Raw genomic sequence first — 13,625 nt, 5'->3', positions numbered from 1 at the left:
TTAAACAACATGGATTTACTGCCTTACAGTTTTGGAGGCTAGGAGTCCAAAACAATGCTTCTTCCTGGCCTGGCTTGCTGCAATCCTTGGGGTTCTTTGGCTTACTTCTCTGCCTCTGTTACATGGCAATCTGCCTCATTCTCTGACTTTTTCTGACTTCTCTCTTACTCTGACTTCAGGCTTCTACTGAATGACTGAATCCAAATGTCTTCTCTTATAGAGACTTAAACCATATGGATTTAGGCCATGCTGATTCAATTCAACCTCATCTAATAGGATCTTCTAAGATCCTATTAACAAAATGAGTCCACAATTTAACTAATAATGACTTCTTCAAAGATCCTATTTACAAAAGAGTTCACACCCACAGAAATAAGGATTAAGACTTTGAACATGTCTTTGTGGGGTCCGTGATTCAATTCCCAACAGTAAGTTTTTCAGTTTGAGGCTGGACGTATTAATATTCATTAAATATTTTTGAGTGAATGAATACATTATGTTACTCTCCAGTAATATTGTGCATTGTTTTTATGTGCCCCTTTGATGAGTACCTTGGTCACTAACTCTTAATTCCAACTCAATTCTTTGTCACAAATATCACAACTATATTAGAGCATCACTTTTCTTTAATCATCACAATCAACTTTTTTTTCTTTTTTGTGAAAAATAACATATGCAAAAAAGCAACATATTTCAAAGCACAACACAGCAATTAGTCATAGAACAGATTTCAGAGTTTGGTATGAGTTACAATTCCACAATTTTAGGTTTTTACTTCTAGCTGTTCTAAGATACTAGAGAATAAAAGAAATATTAGTTTAATGATTGAGCAATGATATTCATTTGTTAAACCCAAACTTTGCTGTATAACTCCACCATCACCTGTGATCTTTCTATCCTACTCTTTAGGGGTATTGGGCTGTATCGTTATACATTCCCACTAGCAGTGCATAAGTGTTCAAGTTTCTCCACATCCTCTCCAACATTTGTAGTTTTCGGTTTGTATAATAGCAGCCATTCTTATAGGTACGAGGTAGTATCTCATTGTAGTCTTGATCTAGCTAATGAGCATCTCTTCACGTGCTTTTGAGCCATCTGCATTTGCTTTTCAGAAAAATGCTTATTCATATCTTTAGCCCAGTTTATAATGGGGTTATGTGTTCTTTTGTTGTTGAGTTGTATGATTTATTTGTGTATACAGGATATCAAACCTTTGTCCAAAACGTGATTTGCAAATACTTTCTCCCGTTGAGTTGGCTGCCTGTTCACCTTTTTGACAAGGTCTTTTGAGGTGAAGAAGGATTTGATTTTGAGAGTTCCCATTTACCTATTTTTTCTTTTGTTGCTTGTGCTTTGGGTGTAAAGTTTAGGAAGCTATCTCCTATTACTAGATCTCAAAGATGTTTCCCTACATTTTGTTCTAGAAGCTTTATGGTGCTAGTTCTTATATTTAGGTGTTTGATCCACTTTGAGTTAATTTTTGTATAGGGTATAAGGTAAGGGTACTCTGTCTTCCTTTTGGCTATTGATATCCAATTTTCTCATGTCCGTTTATTGAAAAGACTATTTTGTCCCAGTCCAGAGGATCTGGGGGTCTTGTCAAAAATCAGCTGACCACAGATTTGGTGGTCTATTTCTGATTCTATTCCATTGGTCAGTGCTCCTATCTTTGTGCCAGTACTATGCTATTTTAACCAATATGGCTTTATGATAAGTTTTAAAGTCAGAAAGTGTTAACCCTCCCTCTTTGTTCTTCTTTGTCAGGATGCTTTTAGCTATTCAGAGTCTCTTTCCCTTCCAGCTGAATTTGGTAACTAGCTTTTCCAAGTCTTCAAAGTAGGATGTTGGAATTTTGATTGATACTGCGTTGAATCTGTAGATCAGTTTGGGTAGAACTGACATCTTAACTATATTAAGCTTTCCTATCCATGAGCAGGAAATGTCTTTCCACCTATTTAGATCTTCTTTGATTTCTATTAGCAATGTTATGTAGTTTTCTATGTACAAGTCCTTTACATTCCTAGTGTTCTAGTTTGCTAGCTGCCAGGATGTAACACACCAGAGATAGATTGGCTTTTAATAAAAGGGGATTTATTTTGTTAGTTCTTCAGAGGAAAGGCAGCTAACTTTCCACTGAGGTTGTTCTTACATCGGAAGGCACAGGGTGGTCTCTGCTGGCCTTCTCTCCAGGCCTCTGGGTTCCAAAAACTTTCCCCAGGGTGATTCCTTTCCGCATCTCCAAAGGCCTGGGCTGAGGTGCGAGTGCTGAGATGAGGTATGCTGAGCTGCTTGGGCTGTGCTATGTTGAGCTCTCTCATTTAAGCACCAGCCAATTAAGTCAAACGTCATTCATTGCAGCAAGCACGCCTCCTAGCCAACTGCAGATGTAATTAGCAACAGATGAGGTTCACGTATCATTGGCTCATATCCACAGCAACAGAACTAGGTGCCTTCACCTGGCCAAGTTGACAACTGACTCTAACTACCACACCTAGTTAAGCTCATTGATGAGTACTTTATTTTTTTAGTTGCTATTTTGAATGGAATTTTTTCCTTAATTGACTCCTTAGACAGAAATCTGGGGAATATGTGTGGAAATGGGTATTAAGGTTGTGGAATAATAGTGTAAGGAACATAAGGTTAGATTAGGCTACATTTATTGTAAACACCCACTAAGCAGAGATTCTGGATTTAATGTTGTAGCTTAACAGATTAAAATGGGTTCTAATAGTTTGGTTGGCTGGCTGAAACATGGACCAAAATGTGGCCTAAATGAAGTTGAAATGCCAGAACTGTCTGGTTATAAGTTATAAGAAGGTACTCTTATACCTTACGGAGATTTAAATTTCAGAGTGGATTTATCATGTAGGACGTGTTCACCCATCCCAGCTCTGTTCAGAAGACACACCTTTCACCATGACTGTGAGAAACAAGTTCATGAGGGACATGTAGCATACTTTAAGTGTCCTCTGGTCACTCTTCTCCATAGGTCATACCTTACTATGGGAACTGCTGTCATGAAAATAAAATCCTTATACTGTAGTGGGGATGATCACTCTTGGATGGGCAGGAACCAAGTGACAGTACTTAATCAACAAAGACAAGGTGAGCATGGTTACCAGAGTCAAAGCAGTACTCATAATAGACTGACTTGCAGGGACTCATAGCATTGGCTAGTTGATCACAGGGTGCCTAAAAGCAAAAATCAGTGGGCAAACTACTAAATTTTTAATTGATCTGTACAAGTGGAAAAGTTCTAGGCCAAATAAGTCCAATTTGAGTCATAAAAACAGAATCATGACCCTGAAATAAATTAATTCTCAGTCCTGAGATAGTTTACAGACATATAACACCTTGAATGGAGGGATGGCCAGGTCTCCCTGGGGAAGGATCCTAATACACTGTCAAAACTCATACTGTTAATCCTTGTCCTAGCCCTTCCCAATGGGATCTATGGCCTTTTGCCAGGGTGAATGTGCACTGGAGAAAGAAAATAATCAGAATTTTCAGGGATTATTAGACACTGCCTCTGGATAGACACTAATTCCAGGAGCACCAGCACATCAGTTTGGTCAGAATAGGGGCTTACGGAGGTCAGATAATCAATGAAATTTTGACTCAAATCTGTCTCACAATGGGTCTAGTGGGTCTTCAAACTTTTACAAAAAAAAATGAGGAAAAAGGAACTCTACCTAACTCATTTTATGAAGCTAATATCATTTTAATAACAAAACTGAGTAAAGATGCCATAAGAAAGGAGAACTACAGGCCAATCTCTCTAATGAACATAGATGCAAAAATTCTCAATAAAATATTATCAAATCAAATCCAACAGCACATTAAAAGAATTATACACCACAACCAAGTGGGTTTTTTACCAGGAATGCAAGGATGGTTCAACACAAGAAAATCAATTCATGCAATACAGCATATTAACAAATCAAGAGGGAAAAATCACATGATCATCTCGACTGATATTGAAAAGCATTTGACAAAATTCTTCACCCTTTTCTGATGAAAACACTCCAAAAGATAGGAATCAAAGGTAACAACCTCAATATGATAAAGGGAATATATGAAAAACCTATAGCCAGCATCGTATTCAATGGAGAGAAACTGAAAGTTTTCCGCCTAAGATCAGGTACAAGACAAGGATGCCCACTGTCACCTCTATTACTCAACACTGTGCTAGAAATTCTAGCTAGAGCAATAGGGCAGGACAAAGAAATAAAAGCCATCCCAATTGGAAAGAAATAAGTGAAACCTTTATTATTTGCAGATGACATGATATTATACTTGGAAGATCCTGAGAAATCTACAGCAAAGTTACTTGAGCTAAACAAATTCAGCAAGGTAGCAGGATATAAAACTAATGTGCAAAAATCAGTATCGTTTCTATACACAAGCAATGACCTAAGTGAGGAGTCAGTTAAGGAAAAAATCCATTAAAATAGCAACTAAAAGAATAAGTACCTGGGAATGAACTTAACTAGGGAAGTAAAGGACTTGTACACAGAAAACTACATAGCACTGCTAAAAGAAATCAAAGATCTAAGTAGGTGGAAAGACATTTCCTTCTCATGGATAGGAAGGCTAAATATAGTAAAGATGTCAATTCTACCTAAATTGATCTACAGAATCAAAACAGTACCAATCAAAATCCTAATATTCTACTTTGAAGACTTGGAAAAGCTAGTTTCCAAATTCATTCAGAAAGGAAAGAGACTCCAAATAGCTAAAAGCTATCCCTTGAGGGATGGGAGAAAAAATATGGAACTATTAAACTTTGCATTCAGGAAATCCCTTGATACTGTGTCAAATTTTAGGGACAACCAAATCAATAGGCCATGTCCTTGATCTTAAGGCTTACTCTTGTGAAGCTTATGTAGGTAGCAGAGAGGCTTAGCCTACCTATATGCATGCCTAAGAGTTACTTCTGGATGACCTCTTTTGTTGCTCAGATGTGACCTCACTCTCTCTATGCCCAACTCTGCAAGTGAAATCACTGCCCTCCCCCTCCAGGGGTGAATGTCTCCCTGGCGAGATGGAAGATGATTTCCTGGGATGAATACAGCCCTGGCATTGTGGGATCAACAATTCCATTCTGACCAAAAGGGGAAAAAGAAGTGTACCTAATAAAGTAGTAGCAGCAGAGAGAGTCCAAATAGAGTCAAGAGGCTACTCTGGAGGTTGCTCTTATGCAAGCTTCAGTTAGGCACTGCTATCTATCATAACTTGCCAAACCCCAACCAAAACCATTTCAGCCAATCCTAAAGAACACCTATATATAAGATCCCACAAGTGTTCCATGCACTAGTGTAACTTTCCAGAAACCTACAACCTCCAGATGGGTTCCTGGACCAGATAAGTTCTGAAACCTAGAGGGCCCAGCCTATCCAGAATATTAGCTAGTTCCATCTTCCTACCCCATATTAGTGACAGACTCTTCCAATATGAAAATGTTAGAATGGTCATAGCCCAATGGTCATAGCCCAAACACCCCTAAAGAGGGGGAGATAAAGATCAAAGTCGATGGTGGAGTTAACTGAAAATATAGGATTTAACAAATGAATATGATTGCTAAATCACTAAATTGATATCCCTTTTAGTCTCCAGTATCTTAGAACAGCCAGAAGTAAAAAACCTAAAATTGTGGAATTGTAACTCGTGTCAAACTCTGAAATATATTCTACAACTAATTGTGGTACCATGCTTTGAAATGCATTGCTTTTCGTATACATACTATTTTTCACAAAATAGTATATAAAAAGGAAAGAAAAAAGTCGACAGTAGTGATAAAAAAAATTATTTAAGCCCTCTAGCCTCATATTCTGGAGCAGCAGATTTTAGAAGGTAAAATCTGAGAGGAAATGGTAGCCCATGACAAACTCTGGGATCTGTCCCATAATTATTTGTTGAAGAGTGCTTTGAAAACTATTGCTTTTTCCTTTCTTTGCTTTGTATATGTGTTATACTATACAAATAAATTTAAAAAGAAAAAGAAAAAGATGCAGGGGTGGTGATTCCTACCACATCCCTATTTACCTCTCTTATTTGGCCTATGCAGAAGACAGATGGATCTTGTAGGATGACACTGGATTACTGTGAACTTAACCAGGTGGTATTTCCAATTGCACCTGCTGTTCAAGATGTGGTATCACTGCTTGAGCAGATAACTGGTATGCAGTTATTAATATGGAAAATGCTTTTTTTCTTAATTCCTACTAGTCAAGACCATCAGATATTGTTTTCTTTCAGTTGTTAAGAACACCTTCACTGCTGTACTTCAGGTATATATATCAACTCTTTAGTCCTATGTCATAATTTATTCGGAGGTAACTTGATCACCTTTCTCTTCCATAAGACATTACATTGGCTCATTACATTGACAACATTATGTTGATTGTACCCAGGGGGCAAGAAGTAGGACTCCCACAGCCTTCTCACTGGGTCTCTGTTTCCATCCTTGGTCCTCTATATCCACAGGGATTACATTAGAACTTAGATCATGTCACTCTGTGACCTTTCATTGCACTTGACTTCTAACCATGACCTTCATCTCTGAGTTTTTCCTACTCTCTCTCTCATTCACACCACCTCTACTACATTGTCCTTCTTTCTGGCCCATGAACATGCCAACCTTGCTCTTGCCTTAGAGCCTTGACACTGGCTGCTTGCTGTTCCCCTCTCACATTCTCAGACTGGCTCCTTCATGTGATTCAGGAATCAATTTGGATGCCCTCTCCGTGAGAACTCCTTTGATGAACTGCAACATACGTACCACGCACAATCATACTTCCCCACCACCTTTCCTAACTACATTACCCTATTTTATTTTATTTTTGCCCCTCATCAACATCTAAAATCCTCTTGTCTATTTACTGGTTTCCTTGCACTAGATCATAAGCCCCATTTGGATTCATTTTATCCATAGATAAATCCCAAGCCCTAGGAATAATGCACAGCACATCGTAGGCACTCAACAAGTGATTACAGAAAGCTCTTTTATAAGACGAAACCTTTTTATAAGAACATGGAAGCCACAAAGTAAATAACATACTACATTCATATTAAATATGGAATACCTCAAGTATTCATGCACAAGACAGTAAAATTTTCCTAGGTGAAGGATGAATATTCACATTTATGCCAATTGTAACTTACACATACACATTATATGAATGCCACATTCTCCACTGATGAGAGTTTACAAGTTTGGGAATGTGAATTCTTCTGGTTATACCATTGGGGTGTACTAAAAAAGAGCAACAGTGGTAGAGGCAAACTGGTTTTCACTTACCAGCTCCAGTAAACTTGGGAAAATTTCTGAACCTCTCTGAGTATTAGTTTCCTCATTTACTAAAAAACAGAAATAGCAGTTTTCCTATGACAAGGTGGTAGTCAAGACTAAATAAAATAAAGCGAAGCCCCTTTAAAACTGTCAGTGGCTATAGAAATATAAGTTATTGTTATTACAATAGCTGTTTTTAGATATTATCATTGGTAACATTACTTCAACTTGAAGAGTGTCATTTTTACTTTAAATCATTTCTCTATATCTGCTGATTATGAATCATTGATGAGAAATACTAGAGATGAAATGAAAAAAGTATTGCCAATATCATAACTGATCACCATCATCATTTTTTAAAAAGATTATTGAGGGCTTTTTATTATAAGCACCTTGGTGCATTCATTTAACCCTCAGAACAACTCTATGAGATGGGTAGTGTTTTATATTCAATTTACAGATGATGAAACTGAAAAGTTAAATAGCTTAGCAAGATTTAAAATTTAGTAATAATAACAGAATACAACAATAACAATAATGATAACAGTATATAATAATAATAGCAGCAAATGTCTACCCTGTGCCAACACTGTTCGTTAATTTATATAATCTATAAGGCAACTACGATTACTGTTCCCATTTTTACAGATGAGAGAACTGAGACAGAGAGGTTAAGTAATTTGCACCAATCATATAGCTGGTAAGTGGCAGTGCAGGATTTGAAGCGAGGTAGTCTGGCTCCAGAATCATCCCTATTAATCTAATGCTCTACTAACTCTCATTTATTGGTGCATTTATCCTATTTGCCTAAGTGAATTTTTTCTAAATAAATGTTTACCTTATTAAAAATAAATACTATTTTATACATTTTTTCCCTAAAATTAACAATCCTTACATTTTACGAAAAAATATATTAACATTGTGCAACATTTCCCTAATGGGTTAGAGTCACTGTTGGGGCTGCTATGCTCTATCAGTTCTGACTTCAGCTTTTATTTTATTTTTTACAGGAGAGTTTTTTTAGTTGCTTTTCTAGATATCAGCCTGTCAATTATGATTTTGTCACTTTCAGTTTGCAACTTTGACGCTGCTGAGGACTGACTGTAAAGCTAGAATCTATGTGCATTATAGATTTAATGTAAGACTTAATAGGCTCTGAATTGATGCCAGCTCCATGGACAATGAATGCACAACCTTATGACTATTGCAGATTTCAGCTGAGATGAGAAGTCTGACCTATACATAAGTATGAGTAACTGGTTCAGCAAGTGAGAAATCATCTATTTTATTCACTCCCTATTTTCATGTTTTAAAAAAAAGATACATGTTAGGCACATACCATTTAAAGTTCACTTTCCTCTGGAAAGACCAAAAGTTTTCCAAAAATATACTACTAATTCCCAAATCTAAGCCACACACCTTGTCCTCAAGCTGAGACTTTCCTATCCCCCACAACCTGTTTTATTTTTACCTGTTTTCTTGTCCTTCTCTCTTAACTAGAATGTAATGCAAATAGCTAACACTTACATGGCACCTTCTATGTACCAACCACACTAGTTTAAGAAATTTGCCTATATTAATTTATTAATCCTCACAACAACTCCATTTAACTAGTGAGGAAAATGAGGTTCAAAAAGGTGAAGTAACTTGATTTAGAGGGTCCCACATTTACTGGTGCAGTAGCAGGAATTTGAACCCAGGCAACATGGATCAAATGCATGTGTTCTTAGGATTCTGCTATAGTACCCCAATTCTAAGAGAACAATGATTTAGTTTTGTTCACTGCTGAAGGCCCAGGTGCTCAATAAATATCTGCTGAATGTCTAAATGACCTTCCAGCTCCTCTCAGACTATCCTAGTGCTTGATTAAGTTCACTCTGACTTCACCCTCAAAGGTTGACTGGCTCTGACAGGCAGAGGAACATGCCAGGCCCTTCTTTCACCCCCTAAAGACTTTATCGGTTGCATGTTCTTTTGGATTTCCCTCATCTGGCATGGATTCATGGACCCACTAGGTGGCCAATAAATATTTGTTGAATGAATAAGTTTCTTACCTGTATTAAAGCTGCTGCCACACATGGAAGTTTGTGATCAAGTAGTATGACAGAATGGAGTCCCAGAAAGTGCACTTAACTAAAGGTTGATTTTTACATTTCATGAGCTGACCATGGAAATTTCTCAACTCCAAATTTCAGTATTTTTGTTTCTAATTTTTAAATATGTGAAAACCTACCAAGTATCAGTGTGTATGTGGTGTGGTTTATGCACACTTAATCTTTAAAACAATCCTATAAAGTAGGTGCTATTATTAACCCATTGCAGAGAGAAAGAAACTCATTAGAGATTAAGTAATTTGCTGTGGGTCACAGAGCTAAAATATTGGAGCTAGGATTCAAACCCACCTATTTCTGACTCCAAAGCTTAGCTCTTGCAAACTTTGCTACAGTCTGTTTCTTATTTTTAATTTATGCCATGTAATAACAGCTGCATCATACTGATTATGGCATGAAATACAATGTTAACTGAAATATAGTTTCAACTACAAAGGGTCTTGAAATCAGAGTAAAAACCTCTAAGTTCAACATTAAATTTTCATAGGCAAAAGTTTGTCACTGGCCAGAAGTTACTTCTGACAATCCTGGAACCAATAAGGATACAATGAAAAACAATACCTTCTCATTTTAGAGATTCATTCATTTAACAGGTATTAGTTGAGCACCTACTTTGTGCCTGGTACTGACTTAAATACTGGGAACACAATAATGGTGAATGAGACAAACAGGGTCTCTGCTCCCAAAAAAAGTCTAAAGGAGGCAGCAGAATGGTAATCCAGTCTAGGCTGGCAGTAGAGGCTTTCCAGTTATCACCAGACAAGCGGTACCAGAAGGGATGGGAGTGGCTGGGCTCACCCGGGTGGAGAAGAAAAGCAGATGGGCAAAGCTAAAGCAGCATCATGTATACGAAAGGCAGAATAGAGACACCCATAAAACAGATAGAAGATGAACCTCCAGAGGTGTCGAAGAAGATTAGGAAAAGTGCACCCAGGCTCCTCCATCTAACTGGAATAATTCCTTTGTCAGACTGGAAAGGCCATCAACCATCGCTGATGGCATCTACCCACCATCCAAACGTCGACGCCAATCTAGCTACTCTGCTGTAAGGAAACAGGGACTCACAGGGTGATTCACCTACACGCATTCTCTGCCTCACGTCAGGTGCTTAATTTAAGCCCGAGGGTCCCCAGAGACCCTGCCTCAAAGCGCGCGCCGGCACTGAGGAGCTCTAGCTCCTGCCCCACTCACCGCGCCGGAGGGAAGGACCCTCCTTCAAGCCAATCCGCAAATCGTCCTTCGCATCGTCGCTGCAGCTGCTACCCGCTGCTCTGGGTCGGAGGTCCCGTCCAGTCTTAGCTCACTCTGCCCTCCCTCAACCCACTCTCGGTTCCAGTAACCACCTGGGCACCGCAACCAGCTGCACCGTTGGCTTTTCAATCAAATCCTCCTTTCGGCCACCAACCGGCGCTGGCTGAGCCAATCCCGACTCCTCTTCCTCCGCCTCACCCGGGCACCTCAGCCAATCGGGAACAGCCGTGCTGCGGCGTGGCGAGCGCCATAGCGACTGTAACACCCGGACGAGTTGCCACAGCAACCAAAGAACGCGCTGGGTTCAGCCCTAACGCTGCCAGCAGGAGGAAAAGAAGTGGTGCTTAGCTCTGCGAAGTAGCCACTTCACACAGACCTAGAGCCTCTTGCTTGTGCACAGGTGTCCTAATAGATTTGGAGTACCCGATCTTTAACATTTGAAATAAAATAGGTGAAAAACAACAGCCTCATCTTTGGGGGTTTGGTTTCAAAGATTGCTCAGAAGCACTAAAAAACCAATTCCTTTCTAAATCAAGGATTAATTTGAAAAGGAATCAAGGCAAGATGCTAGCCTTTCATACAGCATGAAACACTTTTGTCAGTTGACTCAAGCACACTGCATGCCTCAGGCAATAATATGGTGCAGTGAAAATAGTAGCAGCCTGAGAGTCAAGAAATTTGGCACACCCATCACCAGTTCTTTTTTCTGGCCTTGGGCAAGTCACTAGTTTGAAACTTCTTAAATTTAAAAAAAAAAAAAAAAAGGAATTGCACTAGGCGAGGATAAAAAAATCTTTACCTTCACATTACAGCATTATGAAAAATGAAGTATACCTAATATTTATTGAGTGCTTATTTTGTGCTGAGGACTATTCCTAAGCTCCTTCCTCATATTAATTTACTCTCCACAATACCCTGTTGGCCATAATTTTTTATCTACAACTATCTATATAGTTGTAAAATGGAGACACATGAATTTTCCTAAGTTGCTCAAGTGACGGTGGCACAGTAGAACCCAATTTGATTCTAGAGCCCAGCCTTAACCACGTTGATGCTCCCTTGACAAGTTCTTCAAGGTTGGGGACTCACTCCTCTATCCTATCTTAGTTAATATTGCTCCAAATGTGTATTCATGGGCCAGGTCTGACGAGGAAAATGGCAAAAACTTGATTCAAAACGACTAATGTGAATAAAGTGAGCTTTCCCAAATGCTTTCCTGCTTTGAATAATACTGAAATGTAGGGTGAATGGGATTTGAGCTTGAGTAACTAAACTTAAAAAAAAAAAAATTAAATTAAATGAAAACCAAACTCAGGTGGTGAATATAGCAGAACTAACTAAATTTGAGAGGACATAAATTCAGCAAGGATTGATGTTACCAGTCAAAAACAAAAACAAAAAAGTCATAGGGGCAGGAAAACTGATGCTGACCAGAGAAACAATTATATACACACACTTTTAAATACTGGGTAGTGAAACAAAATGACTGCATCAGGTCTTATCCTGATGCACATGTGCTTCCCATCTTTCTATTTCTGAATAAAATAAAATCTGAAATTAGTTTCACTTTCCCTGAAAACAAGTGAAAGATGTGTAGAAGGGGTTAAAAAGCATAAAAGAATCTGGCCTCCAGAGAATAGGCACACTTGTCATCTCTAACCCCTAATGATCCATATTATAAAGATGTATGCCCTAGTTAACAAGTAACCTGAGGAAAAGGTATTTCTCTGTCTCTCTCTTGCTAAGTGAAGTGGAAGAATGAGAATTATCTTGTAGACAAATGTAGAAGGCTGAATACAATTTGAAGTAAAGACAAAAATTTAATTGGGCTTTTTCAAATAGCAAAGAAGCAGAATTTTCCCAACAAGAAAGTTTTCATTATAAGCATTGAGGTTGGGAAAGAACTGGGTACTCACAAGGTCAGATATGCCTTGATGGGCAAGATACAGAATTGAGTGAGAAATTCATTACTTTCTTTCCTTTTTTCCTCTCTTCATAAACAGACCTCAAAGTTCTACAGGTGGGAATTATAAGTTGACAAGTTTTTCTAAAATAAATATAAACAAAAATTCAGATGGATTTTCCTCTTCCCATCTCACTCCCAAAGGTTATCAAATTCATAGCAAGTTCCAGATTTTCAGTGTAGAAAATACAGGAGGAGGTATTATATACACAACAAATGGTAAACAAACCAAGACCTATCATTTATAATTATTAAGGAAATTTTTCACAAAAAAAAGTCATTGAAAACAAAAAAGCAAAACAAACCTTGATTGTGGGAATCTGGTATTAGTATGCAAATAAAAACTTCTAAACAATCCTAAAAGAGGAATTAACACACTAGACTTTTCTTAGGCTTTAAATTTCAGTATTTCTTAACTATCATAAAGTCATTGTGAGACGAGTAAAATAATGAGGACAAAAAAATAATCAGGGGACTAAAGGGTTTTGGATGTTTTGGGTGTCCATTTTTATTTCTGTTTTTTTGGGAGTAATCAAAATGTTCAGAAACTGATTGCTGCGATGAATGTACAACTAAAATGATACTGTGAACCATGGATTGTACACTTTGGATGATTATATGGTAGACGAATACATCTCAATAAAACTGCATTTTTTTAAAAAGTCACTGTGAAACACTTGCTAACTTGTTTTGCTTCCTTTTCTCATGTTTCTTCTGTTCCGGCTCCCTTCCTCTAGAACAGATGAATATTACCAGGCAGAATGTAGCAATCACTCACTTTCTTTCATCCCCTACTCCTACTCCTCCCCAAGCTGAGAAAGATAAGATACACAAGTTCTCCTAATGATCAAAGTAACAAAGTAAACACAATATTGGTCAACTAATTCAGTAGACTTTTATTGCTCTTTCAACTTCAGTAACATTTCCAAAAAATAGTTTTCCTAACAATTATGAAACAAATTTGAAAGGCAGGATATTTCACATTATAGAATTGTTAGTGACTATACTT

General features: G+C 37.9%; 1 protein-coding gene across 9 annotated transcripts in view; it reads right to left on the bottom strand.

The window, feature by feature from the left end:
- Positions 1-12,803, bottom strand: part of NEK10 (NIMA related kinase 10) — a 297,546-nt gene extending 284,743 nt beyond the window's left edge. For 2 of the 9 annotated variants that reach the window (XR_013162877.1, XM_077129955.1), the window contains exon 1: positions 10,594-12,555. The gene's annotated coding sequence lies outside the window, so the exon portion shown is untranslated. The other 7 variants (XM_077129958.1, XM_077129964.1, XM_077129957.1 and 4 more) reach the window with 5 other exon arrangements.
- Positions 12,804-13,625: the final 822 nt, after the last annotated feature.

The sequence above is a fragment of the Tamandua tetradactyla genome, chromosome 15 (assembly GCF_023851605.1).
Source record: "Tamandua tetradactyla isolate mTamTet1 chromosome 15, mTamTet1.pri, whole genome shotgun sequence".
NCBI classification, from domain to species: Eukaryota; Metazoa; Chordata; class Mammalia; order Pilosa; family Myrmecophagidae; genus Tamandua; species Tamandua tetradactyla.
The sequence above is the reverse complement of the archived record's forward strand: the minus strand, read 5'-3'. Positions and strand labels throughout refer to the sequence as shown.